Source organism: Ambystoma mexicanum, chromosome 5p (assembly GCF_040938575.1).
Source record: "Ambystoma mexicanum isolate Mex_15411 chromosome 5p, UKY_AmexF1_1, whole genome shotgun sequence".
NCBI lineage: Eukaryota > Metazoa > Chordata > Amphibia > Caudata > Ambystomatidae > Ambystoma > Ambystoma mexicanum.
In genome coordinates, this window is record NC_090930.1 from 70005290 (window position 1) to 70020565 (window position 15276).

The following is a 15276-nucleotide window of genomic DNA, read 5'->3' on the forward strand; positions in this document are numbered from 1 at the left end:
TTTATATTAGGGGATATAAAGGAGGGGGCGAGTGGGGTACATCTAATACAAGATGGGTCAAGGCTCATTTGGGATGCCTTTAACGTTATATTGAGCCACAATGCTTCCGTGAATGCTACCTTAAACACTTTGCACAAAACCCAAACTGTCAAAACCCACGTTTTTACATACACTGCCATGAGTTATGATGTTGATACTGTGCCAAATGAGTATGATGTTGATTATCCTATGTTGGGTACTTCAGAATCGCCATATGTAAATATGCACACAACTGAAGAACCTACCTCTGATGGTGATAAAATGCACTTTACATCCTATGTCCCAGTTACCCTAACGTACCCAGTGTCACACTTCCTGCAAAGTGGGAGTGAGCAAAATGATGAGATATGGACAAACATTTTTCCTATAGGACATCAGAAGGTGAAAAAGTTACACAATGGTCAGGGGGGGTAAAAGACGAAAAAGGGGGGCGGGAGGGAAAGGTTATGAGGCATACCATGGTCTGGGATTAGATGAAATTGAAGACCCCCACCCCACGGATCAGTCCAACAAATGGTATTCAGAGATGAGTGCCACAGCTAAGCAAGCAACAAATGATAGCTGTTACGTTTGCTCTCTCATACGCATTGCCCCTGGCACACCCAAAGTCCTTATAACCCAAGAGATACCCATGTCGGATGTCCAGTGTCTAATCCATTTAGCTTTATGTAGAATTCGAAGTACCTTCCAGGCACACACGGTAACGGTACAAATGCTGCAGAACGAAAAAACTTGCACAAGCAAACATCAACGAGTGATGTGTTTGAAAGAACCATTGTTTATCATCAAAGGGACAATGTTCAGAGAAAACAAATGGCAAGACACATGTAAAGCTGAAGCGCTGCGAGGACAGAAGAAAACATTCAATGGGTCAAACGAACATGTACTGCAACATGTTCCCAGCACATTGCCAAACTAACGTGGGCGACAGCATTTGAAAAATGATCAAGATACAAAAAGAGATCCAACACGAACTTTGTTTTCATGGTGAAGGAAAGGTACGAATGGGCGTTAATAAACACTGCAACATGAAAATTATCATTCCAGACATGAAAAAGGGAACAGTAGCCTTAATGGACACTTACTGGGTGTTTGGCAAACAAGCGTACCTACACCTCCCGCCATCATGGAGAGGTACCTGTGCCATGGCAACTCTACACTCAGCTTTAATGGTGATTCCGGAAAGTCATGTCCAATGAGGGAAGGTGCCAGTCGACACATCACCGGCACGCCTGTCAGCAACCAGAGAGCCCTTCACATACGACATCCTGTCTGAAGATGAGTTACAGGACAGAGTCTGTTCAAGCGATGATCATCAAATTACATTTCCAGTGAATCGTCAAACCTACTGGCAGAGATTCCCGATCAGTACAAACTTTTCAATTCCACAGAAAAAGATTTTGCCTCACTGCTCATGCCAGGAGTCCAGGCGCGAACAAGCACAAAATGGCTGCAGATCGTGTGTTGGGAATTGATCCACCTGGCCAACGACACAGAAAAGGGCATTAGCTTCATTAAAGTGGAACTTCGCACCTTGCGGTTGATGACCATGCAAAACCGGTGCGTCCTGGACCTCCTCAAAGCATTGGACGGTGGTGTTTGCTGAAAAATAAGGAGTGCATGCTGTACATTCGTACCTTCTGCAGATGCGGACAATGGGACCCTGTCCCATGTGATCGCGGCGGTGCATAACTTGGGTGAAAGGATGAGAAAAGAAGGAGGAATCACCCCAAGCAACTGGTTCGATGGCATGTTCAACTGGGTACCTTCCTGGTTCAGAGTGATGATGAAAACTTTTGTCCCACTCATCGTTTTCCTGTTACAAATTGTTTATGTGTGTCAGGTAGGCGTTTGTTGTTGCGCAAATTCAATGCCTAGTTCTGCTATGATGATGGTGATGATGGGGCAACCAACAAGGGTACAAACAATGAAGGATGCCCACATACAGACAGGAGAGTCTAATCCCCCCAAATACAGGATGACAGTAGTATATTGTTACCCCGGGGACAGGGTGGATAATTTGTGTTACACCACAATAAAAGAACCAAGAGAGTTACAATGGTACAAGGAGGTGTGGGTGGATCTGGATGGGGATGGGGGAATATAGTATGTTAGAAGGGGCCAAAGTTTAGGAGGGGTATGCAGGGCCTGGATGCGAATAAAAGGGACACCTGCTTGGGACGAGGCGGTAATTGAGGTGGAATACTACCAGAATGCAAACAATGATAAAAAGTAATTTGTTACTTTAGATGTAATGAAAGGGGGGAATGTAAGGAAGGAAGGGGCGAATTAGCCCCCTCATACATTCTGCACGAGATGAACCGCTTGCTCTTGCACTAGTGGGGGACGCCCCCATTGCCCTTTTGCTGCCATGAAGAATAAGGCCTCAGCTGGAGCAGAGTTATGACTATGGCAAGACACACTTGGACTCCATTGTGTGAACCATCGACTCCATCTTTGGACTAGGCCGCGATTTGGCACTACGAAGTCTCCTCTCCCCTCTGCAGCACCGCGCACAGCGAGCACCAGCTGCCCCCACCTTTTCTGCACCCCCCCAAGTTCCTTTCTCACGGATGCACTGAAGCTTACTGCAACAATGAACATTATGTATCTTATCATTCTTCCTCTGAGATCACTGTCCTGTGTGTGAACCCGCCTGAACCATGACTCGTAGCTCATCCATCTCCACAAACCTGCTCCCTCACCCCTCACCCATGCTGTTGGAAAATTACTGCTTGTGTAACCCTGTGGCCTCCTAAGGTATTCTCTTGATGTAACAGAAGTGTGCCCCAGTGTGCTGACCACCCCAGAGGGCCCCCAATAAACTCAGACCTCTTTCACGGTATATCCTGTCCTAAACTAACATTTGTCACTCCACCCTCAGTTTCTCCCAGATGTGCCAGACAAGCCCAGTCTCCAGGTCATCACAGAAAGTAACACCCCCGCACCTTCCACCTTATGAATGACCCAGTGTGAAATGATGGAGTTATTTATGTACGACTTGTAAGCCTCTAAGATTTACTCAGAGGTATATTGATGCTTATTCTTTAGTATACGCCAAGAATAAGTGTTCATGCCAGTTTAGCAAGTTTCAACCGCATCTCCAGCTTGACCCGACATTCACCCCTCCTGGACAAGTCCAGCTGAACCACGTGAGGCTCACCCTCCCGCCAAAGGAGCAGCCAATCCTGACGAAGCAGCACCTACAGGCACCTGATTTTAGTTACATTTCTGTCTAGAACAAGAACCTGCAACCTTTCCAGATGTTTTGGACTGCAATGACCATCAGCCCCTGCCAGCACTGCCAATGGTGAGAGATCATGGGAGTTGTAGTCCAAAAGACCTGAAGAGCCACAGGTTGTAGACCCTTGGCACAGACATAGAGAAGACTGGTAACAGATGCTTGATTCCTATCAGTAAAGGCCAAAGGTTGTTAGATCTTTGATGCAGACTTCATAATTAAGTATGACTGCCTTTGTTATTTCTGTTATTTTATTGATATTTATAAATTGTAATTGGTTATTTATAATGTGCTTAATGCTCAGAGGTTTCTAAGCGTGGGCCCGGGGTTTGAACCCGTGTTGCTCTGCGTTGTCTTGCTTCAAGGCGAGCGCGTTGCACCTGAGCTATCCTCCCAAATTCAGGCGTGTTTTCGACAAAGTGTTCTACAGATTAAGAAAAAGGGTATGTCAAATTAGCACTGGCGGAGATACAATGATGTCACAAGAAAGACAGGAAGGAAGTTATCAGACAGGGAGGAAAGAAGGTGAGCTTTCAGAGAAGCGGATATCTAAGGGCAAGGAATTCCAGTGTTTAGGGGCAAGATGGGGAAAGGGAAGGAATCTAGAAAGAGGGCAGAGAGCACTCCGGGACAGGGCGGGGATTAAGATATGGAGAAGGAAGAGATTGGTTAGGGGGGTAGAGATAGAGAGTGGCTAGGCCGTGGAGGCACTTGAACACAAGACAAAGGAAGTGAAAGGGAGAAAGTAAGAAGAGAAGACGAAATGGAAGAAGGAGCACATAAAGGGAAGAGAACGTGAATATTAGAATTAAAGAGAAAAGAGGCTTCCGGTGAGAAGAGGGAAGTCCAAAGAAAGGGACTGAACAATAGTCAGGGCGAGTACAGAATAGGGTTCCAATGAGAAGGATTGTGGCAAGAAAAGGCAAAGAAGTTTGGATGCGGCGAATGTTATCAAGGCGGGAACGGCAGATACAGGCAGCATTGCAGCTATGAAGAGGGAAGGGGAGGGAAGGGCCAAAACGGACACCAAAGTCACAGCAGTAACACTTGGCTTTTCTCGGGAGGATAGCTCAGGGGCAATACGCTCGCCTTGGAAGCAAGACGATGCGGAGCACCACAGGCTCGATCCCCGGGTCTGCGCTTAGAAACCTCTGGGCATTAAGCATGCTATAAATAACCTATCATGTCATATTTCTGGAAGCACCGATTCTTACGCGTTCATATGTGACCCACAGCCCTCCCTGCAGGCTCAACGTGTTGGCAATGAAAGACTGAAGGCACAGCATTTTGGTCAGGCTGCTTCCAGTGCTAAAAGTCTCTTCTGCCACATGACATTATACCCAGTTAACTTCTGATGCCCAGTCCAGCTGGAGCACGCTTATCCAGTTCTTCTTCTTCTTCTTAATTATCGGAGGCGTGGCCGGACCCACGCAGGCGCTTCCCCATCCTATAGGATGATGTGCACCGTACCCACTAATTATTATTTGGCTCCATTTAAGCTCACAACTCCTCCCACCTCCCCGTCTGCCTCACAAAATCCAACATCACACTACTCCTCCTCCTGCCTCTCTCCCCATCACCTCCCAGTATAGTCCTCTCACTCATCTCAGCCACACCCAACGCAGTCAACCGAACCCTCATCAATTCTCTCTCTGCAACATGTCTTTCACCTAATCAAAAAATGTCCCACCGTTTCAGGCACCTCACATACCGCACAGTCCCTTGATTCACGCTTCCCTATTCGAAATAGACAGTCATTCAGCCCCACATGACCTATCCTCAACCGATTCAGCATCACCTCCTCCCCCCTCCTCCATTCTGAACTCCCTGCATCCACCTTCACCGTCACTTTCCCACGAACACCGAACATCCACCTGCCCTTCACCCCACTCACCCACCTCTCCTGCCGTCTCACCATCACAGCCTTCACCTCATCCACACTCAAAGGCAACCTCACATCAATCGCTCCCCTCCTCATACCCTCACCCGCCGCCAAATCCACCAACTCATTTCCCAAAATGCCACTGTGACTGGGAACCCACGCCAACTCCAAATCCATACCTGGCTTTTAATTCTGTTTCACTTTGTAGCTCCGCCTACATCTCGCCCCAGCTTCTGCTGGGCCCATCCAATAGCCACTCAAATGTCTGCTCTCAAGCTCAGCACGTGCCAATCAATTGAGCCGCTCGCTCACGGTGGCCTACGGTGGCCGCAGCAGATAAATCTTTCCAAAAGTTCAACGAGGGCCTGATTCACAGAATGTTCTCCCATGGGGTTAGGCCGCTTCTGTGAATCAGGCCCCGAGTGTGTAAAGCGGCGGGCGGCCCTTGGGCATGCGCCAGCGTTCTTTATGTTTGTGTATTTAGTTATAGGGCGCTCACAGGGGGCGCTGTTTGAATTTATAGGGTCTTTGTCATCGACGCACTTATGAACCAACGACTTAAAGAGCCTGGCTGGAACCAGCACCCAGTGACGATGAGGAAGGCTTGGGTAATGTGAACGTCACAGGCAAGACTCAAGACAATCCTTGCAGTATTATTTTGAAGGTCAGTTTATGACAGAGCAATTTCGGTAAGCTTTGTGCAGAGGCACAGCACTGGCGATTGGGCCGGCTCTGGCCTGATCCGAGATCCGGCACCAGATGTGTAGTCGGATGTCGGGATCCGGCCAGAGTCAGTGGTGAGGGGGGGAAGAAAGCGCCCTGTGCAAACTAACTTCCTATGGTGATCCTGTGCAAGGGGTCACTAGAGGAAATTACAGTCCTCAGCCACGACCTGGTTTATTGATTTATTTATGCAATGTTTGTCGGATACATGGACACAGAGTTTTTAATTTATTTATGCAATTTCTGTCGGATACCTGTATCTGACGAAAATTGCATAAATAAACATACAGTTTTCCGACAAACATTGCATGAATAAATAAATACCCCTATTAATATTGAAACTATCACACACGATGCAGCCACCCAACTGCTTTCAGAGGGGATCTGCAGGAGCTGTTCAGGGTGTGGTTCAAGTAAAAGCAAACGTTGCTTATGGCGATCAGAAATCACTCTGTTTGAATAGTAGCCAAGGGGGAGTTTTTTTCTTAAATAAAATGGGATGCAAATTGTGCATTTTAAAGAATATTTACTCAGCAACACTGGTCATAACTACTATCCGCATAGTGAAGTCACTCATCACCAGTGCCATGGAAGTGGTTTAAAGTGGAACTGATATATAGTTTGGAAAAGAAGCAGCATGAAAGAAATGGTACCTTTTGAAACTATTATTTTGGACATTTTCTTTGATCAGAGGTCAACTGCCAGCTCCGCCCCGCTAAACCCTGCCTCTTCAGGCAGCGCCCCTCCTCCTGACCCCCCAAACTGAGAGGCAGAATCAGAGAAGTCAGGGACAGAGGGCCAGATTCACAAAGCTCTTTTGGGGCGCAAGTGAGGCGATACGCCAGTGCCGCGCATCGCCTCACTTGCGCCCAAAAAAGGATCAGCCAAATTCTCAAATGGCATCACAATGAGAAGAGGCATCACTTTGGAGGACGGGGGGGGGGGCGGTCTATAGCCCCGGGTCTTTTGGCTGTAGCCCCGGATAGAAACTCAGGGGCTACAACCAAAAGGCTAGCTAGCCCCGAGTCCCGACATTAGCGCAGATCTTTTCCCGACCCGGCGACTCCGCTGGCAATGAGTACATCTTAGATGCGCTCCTTCAGTTGCCCTTCCCCCCACCCCCTTGCACATTTGCGCAAATAGGAGGGCGTTTCCGGGCATTTTAAAGTGCATCCCGGATTCACAAATGGGATGCGCTTTTAAATGGCCTGAAATGATGGTCATCCGCCTGCGCCAATTAAAAGAGGCGGGGGAGGCGCAAATCATGGCAGGGTCATTTCTGGCCCTGTCATGATTTGTGTTTGAAGTGTTTCAACCGCCGAACCGTGACTCTCACACTAGCATTTCCATCTCCCAAATGGGGAAGGGATTTTTTTGTATTGTTTCATGTCACTGTGAAACGAGCTCCTAGGGAGGGCGTGCATGCAAAGGGCCTGGCCAGTGCATCTATGCGCTACAGTCCAGGCCCTCCTGAAATGCTCAGGTCATTTCGGCTATGAACCCAAAGGGAAGGAGCGCATTCCCTGCGCCCCTTTTCCTTTCCTCATATGTGTGAACCGGACCCAGACGGCTGTAAATTGGGAGAGGGCGAGCCGTGAGTGGCACAGGAGCCCTCAAGGGGGTGTCCCGCTGGAATTGGAGAGGCAACAACAGTGCAGGGGGCGCAGGCGATGGGGTCTGGCCATAACAGAAGCAGGGAGAGAGCGGGAGGTGCCGGGGGAGTTACTGGGGAGTTGGGAGGGACCCACAGACATGATCCCGGGAGGGGAAATGGAATTTTTCCAAGGCAAGGAGGCTGGAAACCGCGGGAAGAGAGAAGCACGAATGCACTGGCTCAAAGTCACTTTGCACCACGCTAAAAATTCCATAAATCAAGCCCATTGTCTTTAGAAGAGTGGAGAGGGCGGAGCACCTAAGCCCCCCTGGGCTGTGTGGCTTGCTCTTATTTAGGGAAAATGTTAGAGTGCTACCAACTTGAAAGCTGCCCATGACCATTCTTTTAAAATCCTGTTAGCCATCAGGAAGGGATCCAAAGTCGTGGTACCTAAAGGTCCAACAGCGTCTTCACCCAACAGTTCTGCCGATGGAGAATGGTGACAAATTGCTAGGCAGTGCAGCATCCTAGCGCCAAGAAGGGATATCTCGGTGAAAATGCGCTTCACAAAAACCCATAACATAGCACGGCACCGCCGCATAGCGGTCCCACACGGATGGCGACTGTCAAATAGTGATTCTGAATAATCACAAGTCCCCAAACACACACAATAGGCTTCATTCTGGGTTAACCGTAAAAAATGTTGCTATTTTAAATATCCCCTATTTAGTTCTAGCGCTTTAGTGGCACTTGTGCGCCACCTTAAGCCTACACTGGTGGACAGGAGTACAGCTAGTAGGGAAATGGGATATGAGTAGGGCCACATAGCTTGTGGATGTTAGTTGGGTATTTACCCACCAGTTGACTGGCCATGTCCATACTGATCCATAAGGCCATTTCCATCCACTACAAGCCCCTCCCCATCTAAAACACATCCTGCTGGGTACTCTTTGAGCTAGGAAACTGTAAACTTGGGCCTGCCAGTGTCCTTTCTATGCAGTCTGCTGACAGTTAATGACTTAATTAGAACTGTAAATGCACTACTGTTGTAATAAAAATGTCTTACTCAAGCGCGCTTTCGGCTTCTTGATTTAGACCTGTTACTTTCACTAAAGACCAGCTAAAAACAAAGCCATTAGTTTCGGCTTCTGTATGGGTATTAGATAGGCATTGGTCAGGCACTGCTATCAAAAATCCAGGTAATCACACCATTTTCCAGCTGTTGCCATCTTATAACCAAGCAGTACGATTATGGCAGTTCCCAGCAAATGCATATCTCGTTCCTACGCAAAAGCCCAAACTGTTGCTTTGTCGATGCTTGTTTTATAGGCTCACTTGTGACCATTTGACCATCTCGACAGCGTCCACTGTCACAGGGGCCAGAGAACAGAGGGGCCCGCCTGTGCCTGCTGGGGCCCACTGTAGGCTATGAACTCATGAACACTTCAAACAGGACGCAGAAGCTGTGTAGGGCCACAGATGGCCATCATACCGTCCTTCACAGAATTTGAGACTCAGCTGTTTTGGAATAATGATAAACTATGACAGACTCATAGAGGGTCTGTGGTTCACTTATGAGTGCCCTATACATTTCAATGTATTACTAGAACGCCCGATTTCACAACAAAATACAGTTACAACTAAGTTGAAAGGAACATGATAAAAACCTGAACACTGCGCACTACATTTACAAGTAAAATCCAATGACCTTCTTAGTGCCTTGAGGAAGCACTGGGTGCGAAACACGCGTCAGCCAGAGAAGGAATTATAAAACCGCTTTGGACTGATTGGTTAAGAAAACATTTTTCTTTAAACTAAACATTGATTGGGATGGACCTGACTACTGTCTTTTTCTAAAAACAAGAGAAATACTGTTGATTGCGAGACACAAATGTTCAAAAGCGCTTAAAAAACAACAATAAAATAGAAATAAAAGTAGTGACAAAATTCAAACAGAGAACTGTCTCAACTTTCATGTGCTTCAAAGACGGATTTGTACGTAAAAATAAAAAAAACAAATAATTGTGTTTGATTTTGTTTCACTCAATAATCCCGTTGAAGTGTGAGTTTCTCCAGACGTGTGATTTTCTTGTCTAATCTTTTACCGTACGTTCCAACACCTGTACCGTGGCAATGTCAAGCACCCTGAAGCAGCTTTGAGTCCCATGTGGCGCTATACCTAATATAAATACCCAATATGTCGATACATGCATGGTGATCTGCAACACACACATTACCTGCAAAGTAGCAGCCACTTCAGCTGGAGCTCTCCGATGGGCAGGTCAATGGTCACCTGGTGGTGGGTGCCTCGGGTCTTATACTGCCCCCACCCTACGGGTGACCCCCCGCCACCCCTATGCCAGCTGATGGGCTGTTCTCATGGGTGGGTCCACGTGTGCTCTTTTGCTGAGAAATCCTATTAGTTCATCAGCTGTATGGGAAGTCCACAGAGTGGGTTATAAATACCTGTTCGGAGCTCAGGGCAGCAAAAGGAGCTTAAAGGGGGGATTAAGAAGGGAGGTGAGCTAGGGATGGGGGTTGCGGGGTGCGTGCCTCCCATCTGTGTGATTTTACACCGGAGAAGCAGTGACTTTTGCCTGGCCTGAATATCTAACACATGACACACATTTGTGTCCATTTTTTGATTGAAGGGGGCGCTGGCAACAGGTTTGACCCCCCTCTAAATAATTGCTTATAACTCCTGTTCTGCAGCGGATCTAATGTTGAAAATGGTTGATCAAACCGGATCTAACAAAACAGATCATTTTTTGTAAAAAGATCATGTTTGCAGGGGGGGGTAACCCAGTTGAGGTGGGAGCCTGGGAGTCACAATCTACGCCAAGCACAAGTCTTCGGTGCAATGACCATGAGGGATACAGGGGTTTCCCCCAGAAAGTTCTGATCCAGTCTTTGGTGCAATGACCATGTGGGATACAGGGGTTTCCCCCAGAAAGTTCTGATCCTAGTGCCATGGAATGGGGTACGAGATGCCTCAACCCCACAAAATGAAGATCTAGCTCACACTTCAATTTTGAAACTGCACTTTTTACAATGCGGATCAGGGGCAAAGTGTGCATTCACAGCGCGGCGGAGGGTGGTCCAAAAGGGGCCATAAAGTACTCACTACTATTTGTGATTAATAGTGTTTGTATTATTTAGAAGGAGAAAAGAAAGACCAAGAAAATCCTTTGCATAATAACAAGCAGGGGTCTGCAACCTTTGGCTCTCCAAATGTTCTGAACTACAACTCCCATCTGCCCTAGGTAGCATACTCTGCTGAGGGGGTCATGGGAATCGTAGTACAAAACATCTGGACAGCCACAGGTGCTAGACCTTTGTGATAAAGGGTTGCTTCGACTGTCCCGGCTCCCAAGTAATCCAACGTAAATCCCCCCACCCCCTTCCCCCAGGGCAAGGACACCTGAATGAGGTGGAGTGGAGTCAAGGAGGTGGATCGGAGTCACGTGTCCAGGATCATCCGGCACGGCATGGATGAGCAACCTCACTCGCCACCCATAAGGAGGCACTCAACCATAAGGAGACTCTCAACTTCTCCCACTCACGGGATCTTACCACCCAGTGCCTATTGACCACTCACATAACAGTACATTTATAAAAACCCGCGCCTGTGACCTGGGGAATATGCCAACTGGTGCAATGTACCCACACCATGTGCAATATTTCACGCTTTCACCGATATCCAGAGGATACTTTAAAAAAGGACTCCCAACCAGATGATAAATAAAGAGTGGGGGTCCAGTTTGCTGTCATTCATCGACCACGCTGGTAGCTGCGCAAGGACCATGCAGGAGCACCACTACCCCCAGCGTTCCTACAGATCCCAGGCGGCCAGTGATCAGGCTGATAGCTCTTCAAGGACCATGCAAGGAGAAACACCACCCCCAGCGTTCCTACAGATCCCAGGTGGCCAGCGACCACTCTGATAGCTACTCAAGGACCATGCAAGGAGCACCACCACCCCCAGCGTTCCTACAGATCCCAGGTGGCCAGCGACCACGCTAATGGCTGCTCAAGGACCATGCAAGAAGCAACACCACCCCCAGCGTTCCTACAGATACCAGGCGGCCAGCGACCATGCTGATAGCTGCTCAAGGACCATGCAAGGAGCACCACCACCCCCAGCGTTCCTACAGATCCCAGGCGGCCAGTGATCAGGCTGATAGCTCTTCAAGGACCATGCAGGAGCAACACCACCCCCAGCGTTCCTACAGATCCCAGGCGGCCAGCGACCACTCTGATAGCTGCTCAAGGACCATGCAAGGAGCAACACCACCCCCAGCGTTCCTACAGATCCCAGGCGTCCAGCGACCACGCTGACGGCTGCTCAAGGACCATGCAAGGAGCACCACCACCCCCAGTGTTCCTACAGATCTCAGGCGGCCAGCGACCAATCTGATAGCTGCTCAAGGACCATGCAAGGAGAAACACCACCCTCAGCGTTCCAACAGATCCCAGGCGGCCAGCGACCAAGCTGATAGCTGCTCAAGGACCATGCAAGGAGCACCACCACCCCCAGCGTTCCTACAGATCCCAGGCGGCCAGCGACCACTCTGATAGCTGCTCAAGGACCATGCAAGGAGCAACACCACCCCCAGCGTTCCTACAGATACCAGGCGGCCAGCGACCACGCTGATAGCTGCTCAAGGACCATGCAAGGAGCACCACCACACCCAGCGTTCCTACAGATCCCAGGCGGCCAGCGATCACTCTGATGGCTGCTCAAGGACCATGCAAGGAGCACCACCACCCCAGCGTTCCTACAGATCCCAGGCGGCCAGCGACCACGCTGATGGCTGCTCAAGGACCATGCAAGAAGCAACACCACCCGCAGCGTTCCTACAGATCCCAGGCAGCCAGCGACCATGCTGACGGCTGCTTAAGGACTATAAAAGGAGCACCACCACCCCCACCGTTCCTACAGATCCCAGACGGCCAGCGACCAAGCTGATAGCTGCTCAAGGACCATGCAAGGAGCAACACTACCCCCAGCGTTCCTGCAGATCCCAGGCAGCCAGCGACCATGCTGATAGCTGCTCAAGGACCATGCAAGGAGCAACACCACCCCCCAGCATTCATACAGATCCCAGGCAGCCAGCGACCAAGCTGATAGCTGCTCAAGGACCATGCAAGGAGCAACATCACCCCCAGCGTTCCTACAGATCCCAGGCGGCCAGTGACCATGCGGACGGCTGCTCAAGGACCATGCAAGGAGCAACATCACCCCAGCATTCCTACAGATCCCAGGCGGCCAGCAACCAAGCTGATAGCTGCTCAAGGACCATGCAAGGAGCAACACCACCCCAGCGTTCCTACAGATCCCAGGCAGCCAGCGACCACGCTGATCGCTGCTCAAGGACCATGCAAGGCACCACCCCCAGTGTTCCTACAGACCCCAGGCAGCCAGCGATCACGCGGATCGCTGCTGAAGGACCATGCAAGGAGCAACACCACCCCCAGCGTTCCTACAGATCCCAGGCGGCCAGTGACCAACCCCCAGCGTTCCTACAGATCCCAGGTGGCCAGCGACCATGCTGATAGCTGCTCAAGGAGCACCACCACCACCCCCAGCGGTCCTACAGATCCCAGACGGCCAGCGACCATACCGATGGCTGCTCAAGGACCCTGCAAGAGGCAACACCACCCCCAGCGTTCCTACAGATCCCCGGCGGCCAGCAACCATGCTGATAGCTGCTCAAGGACCATGCAAGGAGAAACACCACCCCCAGCGTTCCTACAGATCCCAGGCAGCCAGTGACCACTCTGATGGCTGCTCAAGGACCATGCTAGGAGAAACACCACCCCCAGCGTTCCTACAGATCCCAGGCAGCCAGTGACCACGCTGATGGCTGCTCAAGGACCATGCAAGGAGCAACACCACCCCCAGCGTTCCTACAGATCCCAGGTGGCCAGCGACCACTCTGATAGCTACTCAAGGACCATGCAAGGAGCACCACCACCCCCAGCGTTCCTACAGATCCCAGGCGGCCAGCGACCACTCTGATAGCTGCTCAAGGACCATGCAAGGAGCACCACCACGCCCAGCGTTCCTACAGATCCCAGGTGGCCAGCGACCACGCTAATGGCTGCTCAAGGACCATGCAAGAAGCAACACCACCCCCAGCGTTCCTACAGATACCAGGCGGCCAGCGACCATGCTGATAGCTGCTCAAGGACCATGCAAGGAGAACCACCACCCCCAGCGTTCCTACAGATCCCAGGCGGCCAGTGATCAGGCTGATAGCTCTTCAAGGACCATGCAGGAGCAACACCACCCCCAGCGTTCCTACAGATCCCAGGCGGCCAGCGACCACTCTGATAGCTGCTCAAGGACCATGCAAGGAGCAACACCACCCCCAGCGTTCCTACAGATCCCAGGCGTCCAGCGACCACGCTGATGGCTGCTCAAGGACCATGCAGGAGCAACACCACCCCCAGCGTTCCTACAGATCCCAGGCGGCCAGCGACCACTCTGATAGCTGCTCAAGGACCATGCAAGGAGCACCACCCCACCCAGCGTTCCTACAGATCCCAGGCGGCCAGCGATCACGCTGATGGCTGCTCAAGGACCATGCAAGGAGCACCACCACCCCAGCGTTCCTACAGATCTCAGGCGGCCAGCGACCACTCTGATAGCTGCTCAAGGACCATGCAAGGAGAAACACCACCCCCAGCGTTCCTACAGATCCCAGGCGGCCAGCGACCACGCTGATGGCTGCTCAAGGACCATGCAAGAAGCAACACCACCCGCAGCGTTCCTACAGATCCCAGGCGGCCAGCGACCATGCTGACGGCTGCTTAAGGACTATAAAAGGAGCACCACCACCCTCAGCGTTCCTACAGATCCCAGACGGCCAGCGACCAAGATGATAGCTGCTCAAGGACCATGCAAGGAGCAACACTACCCCCAGCGTTCCTGCAGATCCCAGGCAGCCAGCGACCATGCTGATAGCTGCTCAAGGACCATGCAAGGAGCAACACCACCCCCCAGCATTCATACAGATCCCAGGCGGCCAGCGACCAAGCTGATAGCTGCTCAAGGACCATGCAAGGAGCAACATCACCCCCAGCGTTCCTACAGATCCCAGGCGGCCAGTGATCATGCGGACGGCTGCTCAAGGACCACGCAAGGAGCAACATCACCCCAGCATTCCTACAGATCCCAGGAGGCAAGCAACCAAGCTGATAGCTGCTCAAGGACCATGCAAGGAGCAACACCACCCCAGCGTTCCTACAGATCCCAGGCAGCCAGCGACCACGCTGATCGCTGCTCAAGGACCATGCAAGGCACCACCCCCAGTGTTCCTACAGACCCCAGGCAGCCAGCGATCACGTGGATCGCTGCTGAAGGACCATGCAAGGAGCAACACCACCCCCAGCGTTCCTACAGATCCCAGGCGGCCAGTGACCAACCCCCAGCGTTCCTACAGATCCCAGGTGGCCAGCGACCATGCTGATAGCTGCTCAAGGAGCACCACCACCATCCCCAGCGGTCCTACAGATCCCAGACGGCCAGCGACCATACTGATGGCTGCTCAAGGACCCTGCAAGAGGCAACACCACCCCAGCGTTCCTACAGATCCCAGGCGGCCAGCAACCATGCTGATAGCTGCTCAAGGACCATGCAAGGAGAAACACCACCCCCAGCGTTCCTACAGATCCCAGGCAGCCAGTGACCACTCTGATGGCTGCTCAAGGACCATGCTAGGAGAAACACCACCCCCAGCGTTCCTACAGATCCCAGGCAGCCAGTGACCACGCTGATGGCTGCTCAAGGAC

The 15276-nt window shown here is 51.0% G+C and overlaps 1 protein-coding gene across 1 annotated transcript in view; it reads right to left on the reverse strand.

Moving 5' to 3' along the window:
- The window catches only part of ARR3 (arrestin 3), a 309162-nt gene extending 299297 nt beyond the window's left edge, over window positions 1-9865 (reverse strand). The window contains exon 1 of the mRNA XM_069612469.1: window positions 9717-9865. The gene's annotated coding sequence lies outside the window, so the exon portion shown is untranslated. The remainder of the gene's footprint in view (window positions 1-9716) is intronic.
- Window positions 9866-15276: the final 5411 nt, after the last annotated feature.